The sequence below is a fragment of the Thunnus maccoyii genome, chromosome 16, assembly GCF_910596095.1.
Source record: "Thunnus maccoyii chromosome 16, fThuMac1.1, whole genome shotgun sequence".
NCBI lineage: Eukaryota > Metazoa > Chordata > Actinopteri > Scombriformes > Scombridae > Thunnus > Thunnus maccoyii.
Genome location: NC_056548.1, coordinates 10,266,808 through 10,287,279, shown reverse-complemented (window position 1 = coordinate 10,287,279; position 20,472 = coordinate 10,266,808). Strand labels below are relative to the sequence as shown.

At 42.7% G+C, this 20,472-nt stretch overlaps 1 protein-coding gene across 2 annotated transcripts in view; it reads left to right on the top strand.

Moving 5' to 3' along the window:
• Nucleotides 1-1,407: 1,407 nt before the first annotated feature.
• fndc3ba (fibronectin type III domain containing 3Ba) overlaps nt 1,408-20,472 on the top strand; it is a 106,309-nt gene continuing 87,244 nt past the window's right edge. The window contains exon 1 of one of the 2 annotated variants that reach the window (XM_042388839.1): nt 1,408-1,486. The gene's annotated coding sequence lies outside the window, so the exon portion shown is untranslated. The other variant, XM_042388840.1, reaches the window with a different exon arrangement.

Here is a 20,472-nt window from a genome sequence, read left to right as displayed (position 1 = left end):
AGTGTATTTGGCTGAGTCTACTTGCTTGAAAATACAGCAAAGAAAGAGGTCGATTGCTGTCTGAGACAAACACGTACATGACTGACGGAATCCTGTTGTTAATTTAACAGCTTGTTTTGCAGTCGGTGCACTTATGCTAATGTAAAATGAAACAATAATCTGCAAAAAGCAACAACAAAATGCAAGGATTCACTTTTATGCTGTTTTGGGTGGAGTTCCCTTTAACATCTCTTCATAGTCAGAGTCCAGTATGAATTCAATCTATTTTAAGAGAAAAAAACTACTGGATGTTGAGTTTTTCTGATCTGTAATTTTACTCCCATTTCATTTTAAAGCTTGATGAAGGAAGAATAATTGCTGCTTTCATCAAATGGGGGGTTTTGTAATGAAACCATTCAACTTATGCGGTTGGCACTGAGACACTTGGCAAGTTAATGCTCTGATCCTGACATGTAGCCTACTTGTCAGCGTTAATGTCTTAATTTCAAGCATCAACACGCCCAAATAATCTCCTCCACAGATAACACTGCTCTGTAAATACATGCAACTGTGTAGTAATGTATTCTGTTAAAGGAAGTTCAGATACAGTCTCTTCAGTATATCTTGCTCTGTGAGGCATATGTGATGCCTTGTGGTCCTCTCAAACACATATTTGCGCCACATTCACCACAGATTTTTGGGGTCATTTTTATGTGTTGGACCTGTGGCCCCTGGACCAGTCAGCTGAGGGATGCCAGGTTTCATTGCAGCCACCAGAGGGACTTTGGTTTGTTGTCTAAGTTGTTTGGAGGCAAAAGTACAGAGCTTTGACCCACTTGACTGTTTGTTTTTGTTTTTTTGCCTAGATTGCATATGTAAGAAACAATTATATATTATAATTGGCTACCTTTTTTGCACTATAGATGGCTATTTAGTACTTTGTTGAGTGTATAAAAGGGATTTACTCAACGTTAAGTTGCTAAATGACCCATGGGAACTGGGTGACGCAGGTCAACTGCTAGAAGGATTAAAGATATTGCATGTCATCATGAAAGAATGTCAAGAATAATAATCTGGATTCAGTTTTGCTTTTATTGCGGAAGAGTTCACACACACACACCTTATCAGGCTGACATAACCCTGGAAATTCTCATGACACAACAACTGATCATAAACCTTTTTTCCAATTGTCGTCTTTATTGGTTGTAAAATACCTCCTCTGCTTCAAAAGTTCCTCTGAAGTGACTGTAAACAAGCCGCTTGATAGTCTCTGTCACAAAGGTGACGGGGCTGAATAAGCTCTGCCCTCTGTTTTGGCTTTTGTGGTGCGCAGCGTCTATTACGGTAAAAGGAGGCGGGCTCTGACTTCCATGTGCGTCGCGTTTTGATTGACATGGCGGAGTCTCCCAGTACGCGTCGCGCCGCGCCAGCAGACAGGCAAGACCCGACCCTGGGAATAAAAAAACGCGCAGCCCCGTCTGTTTGAAGATTATTTTATTGCAGCGAGGTGAGTTGTTTTTTAGCCGTCTTTAACCATACTCATTCAGTCCGTAAAGAATGGGAATGGAGGACGATGGAGTCGATGTTGAAAAAGTTTTATAAGTGCGTGTCTGTGCCTGTATGTGTGTGTGTGTGTGTGTGTGAGTGTGTGTGAGAGAGAGAGAGTTTGGAGAGCTGAGCGCTGACGCCGGCGGTCTGGGCCACTTGGCCGGCGCAAAGGAAAAAGGAAAACTGCTTGACTGCTGCGGAGGGGGTGAATTGAAACTTTTGGGCATTTTCCTCGTGTATTTTTTGAAACAACAAGGAAAAAGCAAAACAGCGGCGATTGTCACGGTAGCTCTCTCCACAGTCAGTGAACGCGTCGGGGCTGAGCCTGCTCTTTGTGGTCCCGATTTCTCAGCTTTCGCGAAAGAATGTGTTTTTGTCTCCGAGGACTTCAGATGGAGTGAGTGCGCAACAGGAGAAAACCTTTTCTCTTGTGCTTATTTCTGCAACAAATGGCAGCTGTTGCGTCGCGACTCGCATTCTGGAAATAGTCGGATGCGCTGTAGCTGCTCAAAATCAGGAAATGAGCACTTTTATAGCTGGAAAATAACTTGGAATGGAAGATGCTGAGGCAGTCAGATTTGACAGAGGGAGTTGCGAAATCATTGAATTGGCACTATAGGGGGTTTTAATGCATTCGATAACTGTTGAGTATTAGTGAAGGGTTTGTGTTATAGTCACTTTCCATAGAGTTTGTGTGCGGTTGCAGAATGCAGGAAAAAAGGCTTTGGAGCAGAAAAAATCTCAACTCCAGCATATCCTAGCATTCCTTCCAGCCAGTCTCAGCCTCTCTCTCTCTCTCTCTCTCTCTCTCTCTCTCTCTCTCTCTCTCTCCCTCTCTCCCCCTCTCTCCCTCTCTCTCTCTCAGAAACGACTACGTGTCTGTTTGTGCAGGGAAGACAAATCTCTCTCTCTCAGCCTCTCTGATGCAGACGTGGAAATCAAACATTGGTCTCCTCCTGGTTGAAACGATCGATTATCTGCCTTCCACGTACCGAATACACTGAATTAAAAAAAAAGCGCTTTCACTCATCGTGGAAGGGATGTGGCAGCAAGAGGTCGGAAAATCTATGATGCAGATGATGACTTGTGATCCACATTTTTGGTGCTTGTGAGTCAGTTGAAAAAATAAATAACAGGGCTGAGTGGTTAATTGTCATGCTGTCATGATTGGCGGTGGAAGGGGGGTATAATTGAGCCGTGATATCCCCCTGCTGTGGGCTCTGGATCTAGTGGGCACGTTGGAGAATATAGGCTAGGGGGAAAAAATAACACATCACACACACACACACGCTTACTTTTTTCAGGAGAGAGAGAAAAAGAAGGAGAAATCCGATCCCAAATACATGACGTCAGATGACATTCCTTTGGTGAAAGGCTGATGTGGCCATGCAATTTTTTTTTTTCTGCGAAAAACTGATATCCGACTTTTTTTTTAGGTGTGTGTGTGCGTGCGTGTGTGTGCGTGTGTGGGGATGAAGAGGGGAAAGGTGTGTTTAGGTTTAGGTGGTCTGCAAAGGAATTCTCCCTGTGGTGCATGAATGGCCAATTTATTTTTGCTTCCACAAGTCAGAGGCATCAAAAAGCCTTAGCATCAAAAGTTTAGGATACGGACAGTTAGCCAAGGTGTGGACAACAGGAAGTAATGATTTAATTAGGCTGGAGCCCTGTGATTGAATTGATGCTGTTTACAAAAAAAACTTTTTTAGTTAATTGTCAAATGGGTAATGTTTGAAAATTTCTAGAAATAACTTTCTGGAATTGTTCTAAAATTTCTAAAATCTGACCCTAAACCAGATTTCAGTTGGGAAGGCTCTGCACTGCAGCCTCAGGATGTGTCTTTTTGTTTCTTTTGTTTCCAAGTGCTCAGCCGAACCCCAAAATGAGTTAAAAAAGTCCATATTTTCAAAGCAATAATTGTGTTTTTGCATGGGTTTAGTGCTACACCCATATCCTTTATTAACAAGCTGAATGAGGTTTATATCACTGTGCAGTGCTCTCTGCAAGTTAAGCCTCTTTGGCTTCAACATTTATACACAATAAGAATGTAAACAAAGCTCATAGGCCGGTATCTAAAAAGTTATGAAAGCGCTCTTGTGTTGTGTGCCAAGCTCGCTCAATAAATAATAATAGTTCAATTTTCTTTCGACGGCTTTAAATGAAAGTTGTTATTTTATTTCTTTTAGAATGTTCTTTCTCTGTGTGGTTGGTTTTGTGGAGAGCCGGGAATGTGTTGCTAGAGGATGTACAACAGCATAATGTAAGCAGGGATTTTGCACTCACTCTGATGCAATTGCAAGCAAGTGATCTTTTACCCCCCCTAGTTCTAGTCTGTCATTTGTAAAATTCCCTTTTTCAGTGCGTGTGTGTGTGTTTTTTTTTTCCTTAAAATCGAGTACATTGCAATTATATAACAGAGCTGAAAAGACGGTGTTTAGACTGGAGTCTGGTTGAAGGAGGGTAGCCATTGTTGCTTTGGCCTTTCTCTACCTTTCACATGAATAGGCAAAGGGGTTGAATAACACTTTATATAAGTTAACGACCTGCGTTCTGTAACCACATAGCTTTGTCACACAGGTAAAACTCACTCAGTTGTGTTGGCAAGTGTGACGGTGTGTCATTACCTACACCTGGGCTAAATGTTACTTTGCATCTAGTTTGTTTGATCCCATTTAAGCAGTTTATGAGTAATGTTTTATTCCATGTACGTGCCTGTATCAGGACAGCCTAATGAGTGCCTCTGTCAAAATATATCATTTGAAAGTACATTTATTGGGTTTTGAGCCAAGTTAACACTTTCCTGTCTGCTTTTCCAGAAAAGAAACTGTATGAATGACATACCAGCCCAGCCCAGGTTTGATTGACTGTTTGTGTTTTAGTGTCAAGTGTAAGATGGTTCGCCTCTATTATTCTAAGACAAGTTATTCTAAGCGCAATGAGGAAGTTGTTCCCATGTTTCATGAAGACTCGTGATGCCGAGAGCATCTGTCTCTTTGTAACCTCCAGCAAAATCTGGGTTCTCTGCCCTCCACCTGCACCAGCATGTGGTTCACTGTTGGCCCAGTAAAACCTTCAGGTAGGTAATGGAAATGGGGTCAGGGAAGGGGCAGGATGATGCTAGCCATTGTGTATGTGTGCATGTGTGTCTGACTGGTAACCTAGAACATGTTATCCGAGGGGTAGTGTTACTGAACAGTACTTGTGTGTCAGGAACAGAAGATGTAGCGGCTATAGAATTACGCAGACAAGACAATGCGGCCCTGGAAAGAGTGTGTGTGAGCATGTGAAAGAGAGGCGAAGAACAAGAGGAGAGCTTCAGGTAAACCTCCTCACTATTTACTTCCTGTTAGGTTAGTTTACCAGAGATTGTAGCCTGTTTAACTGTTGCGATGTCTAAATGCAAATTGTAACTTCACTACCACCCCATTGTGCTTTTGATTGTACATTTTTGATTGCAGTAGCTGTTTTTCTTCAGAGAGAAAAAAACTGAATGCCATTAATTGGTTGTTTTCTATCATTTAAAATGTTGATTTAGCTAATAAAACAGGTGCACAAGCCCCAGACACTTTAGAAGTAAATAAGGAGATGAAATAGGCTTTGCAGATGGAACTTTATCCAACTTTTATCATCTACACTTTTCACCATGTCTGCAAATAATCAGCCATAATTGCCATTAGCATACGTACTCATTATGACCTTCAAAATGCTATAGTTGGCCCCAATCAGCAGCCCATGTTTGAAATATTTCCTCCCATTAATTGGTGTGCCTCCGCTATGCGCAACGCTACATAATGTCTGCATTTTGTAAAAAGTCTGCTATCAGTCGTAACATCTGTTTCCCTAAATGCAACAGGTGTGCTTCCTAGAATTAAGTTACTGTTACTGTAGCTGTAGGTGCGGTTTGGTTCGGTCAAGCGAACAAGCTGCTTCCTGCTACCTGTGAAGGGAATTTTGCTTATTGGTTGTGTTGGATGTGTGGAGGCGTTCCTGCTCTGTGAGGTCAAGGGGTCGACACCTGGAGTGCAGGAGGAGAGTTTCAGCAGTTTCTCTTGTCTCGGTGATGTAAAGCACATACGTAGGTTCTTCCTGGGGTAAAGCAGCCTTGAAAACTGCCTCTGCTGCGGCTGCCGTGACATATGATGGAGTGCAGAAAAGCTTTAGAGGGTACACCAACCCGGACTTATATTACCAAATGTTATATTTATATTAAAAACATGCAGCTGGTCATTTTTTCAACCTGACATAAATCTTCATGCTATGAATTAATTATTTGTTATTGCTGTACATTTTCTGTTGGCACTGACTTAGAGTTGCAGTTCAAAGTTATGTACCATGTGGCTCCTTTTACTCACAGTAAATGGGAAGGGATTGTATAGTGTTTTCCAGGCTTCACATGGTTCGCAGTAAAAGCACAGTTGGATGATGTTGTAGATTATATATGCAAGTTTGGGTGCAAGTTGTCAGCGTGTTTTGTCCTGGTCATTTTTTTATGAGCTTGAGTGAAAGAGTTGTCTTGCATTAGGAGTTACAGTAGTGTCTAGTTTCATTTTAATTAAAATGTATTGACCCATGAGGTGACATTTTGGTGAAACAAAACCCTGCTAACACTGCATTATACAGTATCATGTAAACACAGAGCTGCATGTAGGTGTGAAGTCCAAAGATTCCCCAAAAACAAACGTTGTCCTTTCTCATGACAGCTGTCGCTTTCACTTTCCATTTCCCAGCTTTCTCCTCCGTCTCTCTGCTGGTGGCGCGGTCGTCTCTCTCTCACATTCTCTCTCTGTCTCTCTGTTTCTTGGTCTCTTTCTCTCCCATACGAACGGAGGCTTTTTGTTGAAGTATCCCAGCATCTCATGTTTGCTTGGCACAGAGCTGTAATGTTTACCCTCCTCCTCCTCTCTTTCTTTTTGCCCCCCCCCCTCCCACCCTTCCTCCCTTCCTCCCTCCTTCTCTGCCTCTCTTATTCTCCAGAGCCCTGTCTCCCTTTTTTTTTTTTTGTCTCCCTTGATAATTTCCTGCATTGTTGACAGTTGATTTAGAAGAAGATAAAAGAAGCCTTTCAACTTCTCTACTCCTCGTCTCCCTCCTCCCCTCTTCTTCCCTATTGCCCTTTCCTTTCCTCTCCTCTCCTCTCCTCTCCTCTCCTTTCCTCTCTGCGAATGTCTTTAGTGAAACGTCGAGTGGTTCTGGGTTTCGTGGGTTTCAGTCCAAAAAAGATTTAAAAAAAAAAAAAAAGATCCATCAAAGAGCCGACATTTGGAGAAATGTGATGCCTACTGTGACTGACTGTAAAAAATAAAACTCTGTAAGGAATGTCATTGAAAGTCATTGAGGTTCTCTGCTATCCTAAACCTTTTAGGATTTCACAGCAAGTAACTCAGAAATCTATCATTAAAAAGACAGCTGGTATGAAAGAAAATTAAAATTGCTAGTTTTTTGAACAATTTGAAAGATATTATGATCTGATTTAAAGTATTGATCAAAATAATGTGTTATGTGCAGAGCATTTTGGAATTAAACTCTGCATTGTGGCTTTAGTAATGAAAGGCAAGGCAATTGTATATATGCTGAAAAAGCTGAAAAAATTTATCAACTAATAGTTCATGGACAGAAAATTATTGGTAACTATTCTGATAATCCATTCAGGTCAGTTTTCAAGCAAAAATGATTCTCTAGAAGACTGAAGATTTGCTGCTTTTCCTTGTCTTACATCACATTCAACTGAATAAATTTGGGTTTTGGGCTGTTGGTTGGACAAAAATAGCAATATGAAGGAATCACTTTGGGTTTTGAGAAACTGTAGTGGACGTTTTTTAAGTACTTTTTTAAAAAACATTTCATAGAATGAATAATTGATGAATTGAGAATAATCTTCACACTAATCTATAACAAAAATAATTGTTAATTGCAGCTCTTCAATAACTAAAACAGACAAAATTTCAGCCATAGACAACACTGAGCAAATATGTCTAGGCTTACTATAATGTAGACAGTGTCTAATATAATTCAGGAGCGTATGTGATTTGCAGAACTACAGTACAGTATAGTTCGAGACAGTATAACTCTATGAGGGAATACAGTAGACTTTTTGTGCAAATATCAGCAGCTTTGTTGCATTTCAGCTCACAACATTGCTGGCACATGATGCAACGTATGACTTTACCAAAAGCTTTCACTTCTGTAGTTGCTTATTTGAGTCATTGCTCAGCTCTTGGTGTCATTTGGCAGCTGTATGGCTACTGCAGAAACACCGGTGAGAGAGAGAGAGGCAGTGGCATTTCAGGAAGAGTGCAGATAATGAAATAAAACGATAATGACAAAGAGATAAAATGTTTGGACTCCAGAAATTAGGCTGTCAAGTTTCTTATCAAGTTCTTATCACTTTGTGAAGTTTTGTGGATACATGCACGCATAAAAGCTTAAGTGAGCCAAATGAGTTGCGTAGCGCTCGGCTGCCCTGCCCTGCTCATGCCCTCGCACAGTTTCTTGGGGTATCATCCATAGAAATAGCCTGTTGAAAAGCTGCCCATCAATGTGTGTGTGTATGTATGTGTGTATGTGTGCGTGCGTGGTCAGCTGGCCAAAGGGATCAGGCGTGCACCTGTACACACACAGAGCACTGACTTAACACACATGCATGAAACATACACACACACAGAGTTAACTTTACGTGCCTACATTAGCATGCCAGGCGTGTTGGTGTTGCTAGTTGGCAGGCCCATGGAAAGTTCCGCCAGTCGTTAATGGCTGTTTTTATGCCTGACTGTGAGCGTTTTGAGTGTGTATCTCAAGTGTCTAGAGTCTGCTGTGGGCTGGGGTTTGTGTGTGCTTGTGTGTGTGTGTGTGTATGTGTGTGTAGGAGTGTGGGAACTCAATCTTTAACTCGTTATTTTTCTAATTAATAAATGGCTTGAATTGGAACTGGAACTGGTACATGCACACATTTTCAAGTATGCTTATTTTCGGTGCGTGTGACTGTCTATGTGTATGTATCATGTGCGTGCGTGCGTGTGTGTGTGTGTGCATGTATGTTGTACACATTGTCATATGTCAGCGGGTGTGCAGGACCAGAGTTGAGGGTTCTGCTCATGGAGGAAGTAGGTGTTTTTTAATGCAAAGCCACATGTTTTATTGCTTTCCCTTGTTAAACCACCCACCACCCTCCTCCTCCTACCTCCAGGGCATGCAGACACACTTCGACCCCTCCCTCGCCTCCTCTCACCATGTCTTCCCCCACCCATCGCCCACATACCTGTCATTTCTCGTTCTTCTCCTTCTGCCACTTCCACAAAAAGTCCAATAAATTTGAAAATGCTGAATGACTTCATACCCTCTAGCATGTCTAGGTAGCTTTGGAAAAGTTCTTCATCCTCACCGATATGATATATAAATAATAAGAAAATGGATAAATATCCTCTTCCATAAGAATTTGGGTCAGATACACCTTTGCAAACCTCAGCATTTTCACCACCACATAATTGTGTTTCAAGTTAAGCAAACACACAACTTAGTTTTTTATCATTGACATATTTTTCTGTTGATTATAAAATAGTGATTTGATCACCTTTCAACCAAAGTTAATGGTAATTCTAGCACTGCTGGGCTAAGATTTTAATCAAATCACTACTTTATTCTTAATACAGATTAATGACATCACCTGTATAGTGAGATTGGCTGTACTGATTTATAAAAAGATCAGTCCCAAGAGAGTTGGAGACAGCAGAAAGCTGTTTTCTTAACAGTACTGCAGCACAGCATCTGCCCATGTTGATGCAGATCTCATCATTTTGGAAAACTTTTTTCACTTTTTCAAAAAGCTTTTCTTTTGGTTTGAAAAAAGTGTGAACAGAAGGCCAAAAAAGAATAAAAGATGCATTTTCAAATTTAGTCGGCTTAGTGTGGCTGCAGTCCCCTATTTTCCTTCACTTCTCCCCTCCTTGCCCTCAAGCCGGACCCCCCACAAATCACTAAAACATCCCAAACACACACAAATCCACACACACACACACACACACACACACACACACACACACACACACACACACACACACACACACACACACACACACACACGCACGCAGGCAGGCAGAAACACACAACCACATCCCTGAACTAGTGTGTGAAATCCTGAGGTTGATTGAGGAGGAGGAATGTGACCTTGTGACCCCAGGCTGTTGGGAGGGGTGTTATAAGTGTGTGTGTGTGTGTGTGTGTGTGTGTGTGTGTGTGTGTGTGTGTGTGTGTGTGTGTGTTTGATGTTAGGGAGCAAGTGATTGTATGTACACTTTCTATTGGCCTGAGTTTCCCAAGAAATGTCCTCTCTAATTTTTCATCCCAATTCAGTTTTCCTCTGATGGATTAAACACTGCAGCCTATTCTCTAGACATGCACACACACACACACACACACACACACACACACACACATACATTCATAAACACAACTATGAGTTAGTCATAGAATAAAGGCATGTTAAAAACCATTCATTCAGGATTTGCTTGCACGTTTGTGCATTTAAAGGATGTGTGTGTGCGTGTGTGTGCATATCTCTCAGACTCCGTTGTTGTCTTGTCTGTGGGAGAGGAGACAGGTTTCTCATGTAGGTGTGACTAAATAGTCTTTCTCTCTCAGCACCACACACACACACACACACACACACACACACACACACACACACACACACACACCACCCACTGAGCAAGCTTTTTCATGGCCCATAAAACTGCTGATCTGAATGTCTCTTGGTGGTTTGTCTGCGTCTACATGTTCGCCCATCCGAGAATGTGTGTTTGTGCATCCGCCTGTATCTGTGTGTGTGTGTGTTTGTGTGTGTCTGTGTGTGAGAGAGAGAGAGAGAGAGGGAAGGGGGGGAGTAGAATTCACTTCTTGACTTGGCATAGCTGTCTTAATTAAGACTCATGGCATGCAGCCCTGATGGAGCGCGGCATTAGTGGCAGAGACGTGCTGTGTGTGCAGACCTGGACGGCAGCAGGTCCACTGGCAGTGAATGTGGGCTTATTGTCTGGACACTGTGGTTGTCCTCCTTCACCACTCCTCTCGCTATAGCTGCTTGTAATGTAGAGCTGATTATGACGATTGCAGGTCATTGCGTTAAAATATGTGGTGACGCAGAGGATGCAGAGCCAGAGAGACGTTAAGCTGGTATTGACAGAAAACTTAGAGCAGAGTTAAAATAATAAAAGTCGACTTTGAGCAAATATCTCTCAGTAATGATGCTGTGATTTAAATAATGATCACATTTATACACAAATAAAACACTGCATACCATACCTGTTATGCACCTTTGGCACCAAACCCACCATTTACATTGTTACATATTGTACTTGTTATTTAGTTTCAAGTTTTCTGTGGATTGAAGCGTCACCTACAGTAAGTGCTTGTAATGTAACTGTTAAATGAAAGAGGAGGGAATTTTTCAAAAGGACTGCTCACATTTCTGTGCACTTTGCAATAGATATGCATTACCTGTATGGTATTTTATGTTTTCATGTCACTGTCAGGCTGCTGCTAAATATAACAATACTCTAAACATCAGATTTTGCAGTGATCCATCAAAATGCTCTCAATGGCCACATCCTCCACATTTCCATTTTCTCTCTGTCTGCTTTCTAAACAAACATACCGAAACCTGCATATACACGCTCAAACACACACGCACACACACATATGCTGTCCAGTGTCTGCTCCCTGAGTCTCCTTCTGTGGTATCAGTTTGGGTTTTGGGGTTTGGACTCCAGGGACCCATTAGCTGAGATGTTTATTGTGGATTGTATGGTTAAAGCCCCACAAAAGTTTTACTTATTTAAACTCCTTGTAACCAGAAGCCAAATCATACAGTAAATATGCTGAATATGCATGTGAAATTGTTCTTCACGGCGAACTATACAATGAGTAATCTTCAGTTCTGTGTTTTGGTGTGGAGTCTGGGCTCAGCTGTGAGTTTACTGGCTAGAGTGCAAGACTCTAACGTATTGTCTGCTGCCTGCCAGGGTATACAATGTATTGTGTGCATGTGTGTTTATATATGTGCGTGCATGCTTGTTTTTGTGTATTGGAGTTCAAGCATGCCTGTGCGCCCAATTGGTGTGTGTTTATGTGGGGTGTGTGCGCGCCTGTGTCTGTGTGCCAATGTGCGCAGTGAGGAGGAAGTGGCTGTGTTTGTTTAAACTAAGCACGCTCAGCCATGTGGGACAATTTAGCGGGAATGAGAACCCTGAACCCCCCCCACCCCCCCACCAACCCTCCCTCTTCCCTTCACCAAGCCTATACTGCTCTCCTCCCCCACCCGACCCCAAAACCTTCTGAATGGGCGGCTGTCTTTTGATGGCTGAGGGGTTGTTTGGGAAGTAAGGCCAATAGTGGTGGGGGTGAGGGTAGAAGAAGAAGAAGGAGGGAGACAGGTTAAAGCTGGAAGTGGGACAGAAGAGGAGTAGAGGAGGGGTTGGGGGAGTAGAGGAGGGAGGCAGAGAGAGGTCTGGTGCATAGAAATCAAAGTGTAACTAATGTTCATTGGCCAGTAGTCCTTTCTTGTGAAAACCATGCAACCACGTAAGTCATACGCAACACACACGCTGCCTTATCTGAGCCGCCACTTGAAAAGGATCCAGTTCTGCGGGCAAAGCATCATATTTACGCTAAAGGGCTGTATTATATGGAACCAAATGCATTACACAGTAATAAAGGCAAGACTGAGAGGAGATGGTGGGTGAGGACATATAGAAGAGAGATGAATAAGTATGAACTGAGGACGGGGAGCTAATGCAGAGCCGGTACTGTATAATGTCATGCTAACATAATATTGTCATGTCTTGGATTTAAATGAATGTAGGACTCGCTCAATGTCCACAGTGTGCATCATTTTGCGGTGATATGTGTGTGTGTGTGTGTGTATGTGTGTGAGAGAGAGAGAGAGAGAGAGAAAGAGAACAAGACAGACAAAGAGAGAATGTTTGAACCTGAGTTGAGTTCATATCTCCATGGTGACAAGAGGAAAAAGGACTTTGAAATAACATGTATTTCTGAAATGGACACATCAGTGTGTATATATATATATATATATATATAAAATCAACGGCTCCATAACTGTCAAGCTTTTCTCTCTATCTACAGTATCTGTTTTCTTCTTTCTGTCTTTCTTTCTACCTGTCTGATCAATAGCTTGTGTGCATGTCTGTCTGCCAGACATCCAGACAGACATGCACTTGTTTGGCATCTTAAATAAAACACTTAGGCTGCATACCACAGCCTTCATTTTATTTAGATTTAACTGCACTAGCTTGCACAACACAAGCACACCTGAGGGTATGCACATCTTCAGCAATTAGAGTCAACAGGTTAAAGATCAGTGGTGGAATTTACGGTCCTTTACCTGCATACATGCCAAAAATTGGGCTTGGGGCTAAAGTTTTTCAAGGATTACTGAATGATTAACAATGAGTTTAATGTTGTAAGTATGTAGACTTCAAACTGGATGACCCTATGTTACATAATTAGCAAGTTCACCGCGCCAAGCCGCCTGTCATAATACCTACCCACCAGTCAGCCCATTTCGGCTTTTAGTCTGCTGGCTTGTGGAACTAACCTCCCTGTGTGTGGCCAGACTGAGCCTTGGAGATCCAAGGTGTTAGGGAGGGGTTTGCTGTGAGCCCTCCTCAGGCTCTGTGCTCCTCTCTGGGCTGCAGTGTGCTCAGCGCTCAGCCTCTCTGGATCTGATGGAGCAAAGTCTGAACTGTGGTGTGTGGAGAGAGAGAGAGACAGAGAGAGAGAGACAGAGAGACAGAGAGAGAGAGACAGAGAGAGAGAGAGAGACTGGGAGGAGGGGGAGAAAAGGACAAAAGGAGAAGGAAAAAAAATCTGGAAGCGCTGCCATGAAGAAGAGTGAGTCATGTTCATGTGCTTGTGGGAGAATAACCACTTCCTCTGTATTAAACACACACACAAACACCAAACAAAAAATACAGCATTTTCTTAAGGCAGTATGGCATGGTGATGTTGATGGGGATAATGAAGATGAAGGTGTTGGCAGTACCAGCCTGGAAGACCTTAACAGTTAGAGACTTTGATGAAGCTGATAGAAGTAATTAAGACAATGACTCAGTTATAATGATGATGATTAGGGCGGGCTGGCTGGGTTTGTGTTTGTGCCGGTCTGCAAACTATTTTGTTGTGTGCATGTGTGTGGTCACCAGTTTGTGAAACCATGCCTCGAACATCTGTAAGTCAAAAGAGCTCTCATTTGGAGAAAAGGAGTCTGGAAGTCCTGGCTGATGTAATTGGTGGAAACATCAGTGTTCTGACTGGCATAAACTGTATCACAAAGTCACTTTGTCTCCGTGTGTTTGACTGTTTGCGTTGCCTCTGTTTATGCGCTGAATCCCACACAATGACCCACATTATTTCACTCCATTATTTTCTCCCTTATGCTTGCTTCTTTTTCTCATAGAGAGAATATAGATCTCCTCTCCTCTGGAGTTACGTCGCTGCTACATGGCTACGTGGCAAGCGTTGGACTGTCAGGGCCTCTACTGTGGGTTTACTGCCTGCTGGCCCCCTGCCCAACCACACACACACACACACATGCACACACACACACACACACACGCACAAACACACACACACGGCCAGCCCACAGCTGTACAGCGGCAGGAGGGAGGGCTCGCTGGCAGATGCACACATCTGCTGGAGCTAGCCGTGCTAATGTGAAGCTAACGTCTAACACTGCGCTGATTGTAAATGCTCTGTCTTCATGAATAGCCAGGGAAAAAAGTGGAAAGCATGTTTTAAACTTGCTTCGCTTGACTCTTAATTTGCTGGACTCATTCAATTTTCCCTCTGTCTCTTTCACTCACACACCCAAACACACACACACACACACACACTCACTTGCTCGCTGCTTGCTGTCTGTGGTATGACAGGCAGGACTAATGTTTGTTCTGGAGCAATAACACAATTAGGATTCCATACATTTCTCTCTTTACACACATTCAACCTCTGGCCCCCTCATCCTCCCCTCCCCATTTTCTCCCTTCTCCCCTTTCCTCCTGCCTTCTCTCCTTTCTCTGCTACTCCTTCTTCTCCTCCTCCTCTTTCCATCCTGCCCTCCCTGCCCTTCTATCGGTTAACAGATTGCCATCATTTCCACCCCGCGCAGACAGGCAACAGATAATATTGATTTAATAACACCAAATGGCTTTGTTTTTCACAAGTCTACAGGGCTTTGTCAGTCACATGTGTGTTGTGTGTATGTAGGTGTACTTTATTCTTGGCACAGTTCTCCTTTATGGTTGACTTCTCTTCCGCTTTGGTTTTGATGCAGGTGATCTTCCACCACACACCAATTAACCTTTCTCTCTCTGTCTCACACACACGCATACAAACACACAGTGGAAATACTCTCCCACAGCTCCTGACCTGAGTGTAAAATAGCCATTTCCTCTTCATTTTGTTCACAAGGAAAACTGATGCCTCACCTACCCCTCCCTTTTCTTCCTCACCCATTTCTCAACTTCTCTCCTCTCTCGGTCGCTCTTTCTCCTTTTCTTTCTCTGCACTCCCTCTACTGTCTCCTCACCTTTCTTTCTCCCTGACCCTGTTTTGTGTTCCGCTGTGTGTTGAGGGTGTTGTCCTGATCCTGTGTATGTATGTATGCCTGTGTGTGTGTGTGTGCGTGTGTGTATGTGTGTGTGTGCGCAGTTATGTAACTGTTGTCTCTCCATGGGAATGGGCCGCTGCTTCTCTGAGCTCCGCTTCTACTTCCTCCCGCCCACTGCCCCGGCAACAGCCTATAAGGCAGCCGCTGGGTTTCCCATCAGCCAGTTGGAGAGGGGAGCTGTGTTTTGACAGGGCAGTGGAATGCGAGGAAGGCGGGGTCTTTCCAGGAAGTGGATGGCAATAGAGTCAGATCCTGGACTCTGGCTGAGCTACTTGGCTCCCTGGAAAAGATTGAATGTCGATACACTTCTGTTTTTTTTTTTTTTTTTTTGCTTGGAAACAAGCTGATCGAAGTTCTTAGAATTCTTTTTTATGTGTCTGTAAGAGCATTCTGTTGTTTTTTTTCACAGAAAGTAAAGGAGTTTAGGCAGTTTCTTTCTTATTTAAAGCTATCTGGAGCTGGACACTGTAGATGTTGACAGAGAGAAAGATGGACGGATGACTAAGTATTACTTTCATCTTAAAAAGGCTCTGCGGGAGAGAAGAGGGCGGAAGGAGAGGGAGAAAGAGTGCGAATTTTAAGTCAGTGGGTCGTCTGTTTCTGGCCTGTGTTCCTGGAAACCAGGCCTGATGAGAGGATTGGATGGGTGGGTAGATGGTTGGATGGGAGGATGACAGGGGAGAAAGGCTTTGCCCAGGGTGCTCATTTTGTGTGTGCAGGGCAAAGGATGAAGCTGGGGGGGGTGTAGAGACTAGTGCTGAGCCTGTCGTTTAGCAGGGCTGAGTCCTGACTTGTCTGCGCTCCGGCTGCACACAACGATCTGCAGAATGCCTGGTATTTAAAGGAAACAGGAAAAAAAAAATAGACAAGAGGAAAAGAAGAGAGAAAAATTAAAGAGAAAGAATAGTTCTGAGAGGAGTAATCCAGGGAAAAGGTTAATGCACAATGCTGTTTCTGTGCCACCTAATCTTGGATTAATTAAATGCAGCATGACAGTTCAACTGCACTGACATGAAGATTAGGGGTGTTCCTGCATTTCTTAGGACTAACTGCAGACTGTTAATAGCTCCTCATCTGCCTTGAGTTATGTGCAAGATGCAGGCAACCAACCGCAGTATAACCTTGGAGACACATTTGCATTCTGTAAAAGCAGAGAAATGTTCATTCATGCAAGGAATGTGGGACGTGGCAATGACAAAACTTCCAAAAGTGTTAAATTGTTGCGATATGGATAGCAGTAGCCAGAGTTTGAAGAAAAGAGGTGCTGTCAAAGAAGTGCTGCTAGTTTAAATCTCAGACTGTTTTGGGGGGAAATTGTCAGCCGGATTCTCTGTTTTTATGTTTGATTTGCATTGTTCATCCTATATACTCCCGGTTTGGCAGGTTTGCCAAGTGATGCAACAGATCATCCTGCACCCAGACGTTCACCTTGTGTCTTGTAGAAATGTCCTTGAGCAAGACAATGAAGATTTAACTGCTAGTTCATTGTAGGTCTAAATGCACGCTAAACTTTTACAATAACAGGTGTTTTGCAAATATAAGCAACGTTACCTGGAAAAGAGCAAATTTTACTGTCTTTTATCCTACCTTGAGGGATTGAATCATTAAGGAGACCAGTGTTTTTATCCCGGAATTACGATATGACTGATTAATACTGCTGGGAATAAAACAACACTGGTTCAGACTCACACCTGCTGTTTGTATTTGTGTTGTGGCACCAAGGTAATATGGCATGATTTAAAGTTTTAAAGGAGACTTGTTAAAAACAAAATGAAACCCATAAGCAGCTGGTCGGTTGAAGCATTCTTTCACCATCAAATGTGGTTTGAGGTGCAGGATCTCATCTGTTTAGAGGGAAAAGGGTGCCCTAAAGGCCTCAGTTCATGGAGTTTGTAGAAGAGCTTGTTCATACATGGTTTCCAAGTGGAACGTGTGTGTGTGTTTGTTTGTGTGTGTGTGTGTGTGTGTGTGTGTGTGTGTGTGTGTGTGTGTGTGTGTGTGTGTCTGTCTGCGCTTGCATGTGTGGATTGCATTCCACTCCACCCGTTCGGAGTTCTTCTTGTGGATGACATATCATTACTGCAATTATAGGACACACACACCGAGGCGTGCACACATAAAGGCAGTGCACAAATGTATGCACACACATATGCGAGCCAAATGTATGCAGGTAAATTGAAGAACAAGCTGAAACTTGGAATTTTATTTAAGACACTTTGCCTCTGTTCCCCTCTTTCAGCCTCTCCTGCGTCTCTGTCAATGCACACTCTCTCTCTCTCTCTCTCTCTCTCTCTGTCTCACACACACTGCCTGCATATGTGCAGAAAGCCGCTGGCCGACGTGGGAACCTCAAGAGGTTCCATCTTTTATAAATCCCCTCTCTGTCTTTCCCAAATGTGTGTGTGTGTGTGTGTGTGTGTGTGTGTGTGTGTGTGTGCATGTGTGTGTTCACACTCTCTTCAGAGTAAGCACAGGCACAGAATTCCTCTTAGCCTCTCCCCCCCTCACCCCCTTCTTTTCTGCATCCCCCCCTCTCCACTCCACCTCTCTCTCTCTTTCCTCTGGTAAAAAGGTACTCACTCAATCCGTGTGTATGTGTGTGTGTGTGTGTGTGTGTGTGGGTATTAGAAAGAGGGCGAGTGTGAGAGGGAGAGAGAGAGCAGGTCTCTCCTAGACTGAATACCTTTTGTAAAAGGAGCCGGGGTTGAATGGGAGTGGTGTTGGTGGCAGTTTCCCACCATATTTAGAAGCTACTCCCCCTTTCTCCACACACACACACACACACACACACACACACACACACACACACACACACACACACACACACACACAAATACATGCACACATACAATATCAATGTGTGTGTGTGTGTATTAAATGCCCACATGTATTAAAGTTGTCAGCTGATAAGAGGGGTTTAAAAGGACTTGAATCCATCCAAGTAGTGTTTGGCGCGTACTGTGTTTGTGTGTGTATTTTTGTGTGTGTGTGTGTTTACTGCAGTGAATAGATAGTCATTCTTTTCTGAGCACCGACACCTGAGAGCATTCCTTACTGCTGAACACATCCAGGATGAGGAGCAGGATACCTTCCCCTTTCTAACTCTGTTATCTCTCTCCTACTCTGACCCTGCATTTACATGGATATTACAATTCAGGTACGCCGATGGCTTTTTAACGTTTCTACCAGTGTATTTTAATACACGGAATGGATGTATATGTGTCTATTGAACTCATAGATCATCATAGATCCAATCTGCAAAAGTATAATTCCATACTCACGACTTTTAAACCTTGCAGACTTGCAGAGAACGACATTACTCACTCTAAGTACCAAATAATGTTCAGTTTCACTTTCATTTCTCTCTCTTGCTTGCTCTTCTTTCTTTTTCCTGATTAGATAAGTCACAGGTACAATAAAATTCCCATTGCTAACAGAAACATTGACGTCAGGCAGTTGCTGATCTGTGTTCAGCCCACATCTCAAAGCTGGTGTAAATGATGCATGTTGACATATTTAGATACCTGCATCATTGAAAATGTGTTTCTCAGCTTGTATTCCTATAATGTTTGGCCTTTTTCTTTCCGCTCTCTTCTTTTACTTTGTCTATTAAACCTCTTTGCCACTAGAGGAAACTTAAGAGAGTAGAGGAAGTAAAAGTTCAGCAACCACAAATCAGATCTGCTTGCTTCTCTTTTTCTTAAAAGAAATTGTGTAAAATTCTCACAAAGCTTGTGTATTAAGAATAGACAAAAGGTCAGTAGTCCAAACTTCACCCCAGTGTTTTGCAGCCCACTATATCTTGGGTGCAGGGCCGTTTCTATGATAGGAACCAAGGAAGCAGAATCAGAATCATCTTAAAGTTCCTGAATTCCTGAAAGAGGTCCTATGTTCCTGGAAAAGCTGGTGAGCTGGAAAAAAAGGGGGGTGTTCAGTATGTCACTAAATAGTTGTCCAGGAAAGGAAACAGTGGCCTCTTTTGGTCTCCACAGTTGACCAAAAGGGTCACAGTCAAGCTATCTGATGCAGTCATGTTTGTTTAAATTGAGAAGTGATACACTGATGTAATATGTACTTCCTGCATATCACAGCGTATGTGTCAGTATGTGTGTATAATTAGTTCAAGTTAAAAGAGTGCCAGACAAAAATGAACACAAAGATGGTAGCAGTTGACAGTGAATCATACAAAACATTTGGTTAAGTGTGGTTTTCATAGCATCATACAAAAGTAAAGCTCAGGACACACTGCAGTATGTAACATTTACAGAGCACCACTATCTTTTCCAAGTCAGACAGACACATTCCTCACACGAAATAGGCCAGCTGTTATTGACCCTTTGACCCTGAACATTGTCCATAGTTGCCCTTTCAACCATGAGGCACACATCAGGAGACTGTCCCCGTCAGACGTGTTCTCACCTACTGGAGATACTCCGTTTGGTTTAGGCGAGGGTTAGTGTTGTCATGATACCAAAATTATGACTTTGATACGATACCTGCCTAAATATCTCGATAACGATACTGATACCACTGCAAAAACCTAAAACAACAGGAAAAGTAATGGAACAATATATTAGATGACAGAACAAGGAACTTCTTTGACTTCTTTGTTTTTTTTAATAATTTAAAAAAGAGTAGAAACACTACAGTAGTGCACCAAAGTAGACTGAACACAAGTGACTCACTACACCTCCTTCACAGAAGTCTGCGCTCTACTGAGTGTATTTTCTAGTAATACAAATAATTATTGACAAAAATGTACATGCCATGATTACCATTATCATTACTGATTGAGTATAAATTGATTGCCTGTTTTTTTAGCAGCTTGCAATTATGGTAAAGTTAACGTTACCAGTGTGAACATTGTGTTTGCATATAGAGATGTTTGCCACATTGGTAAGTTAGCTAAAAAGCTAAAGCCAACTTAAACAGATATCATTGCCCTTAATTGCCTCGTCAAACTCCGATGGTGAAAAAAGTTTGCTTCTCACAAAATAAAACACACTCGTTTGACTTATATGTGAGGGCATGTAATTATGTTATCTATCACATCATCTGTCATGCTAACCTGTCACTTTTTGAATTTCTTGAACAGGTCAGCATGTCTGTCGGCGTGATGCTTTGCCAAGTTGGATGTGTTGGCTCCCTTGGTCTGTGTGGGTTTAAAACATCTTTTACAGACAGGTTTTGTGGTGTCCGTGGGCTTGCCCTGACTTTCGGCTATGTAAGCATAACATTGCCATATTTCTCTCCGTGCGTCTGCTTTGTCAACA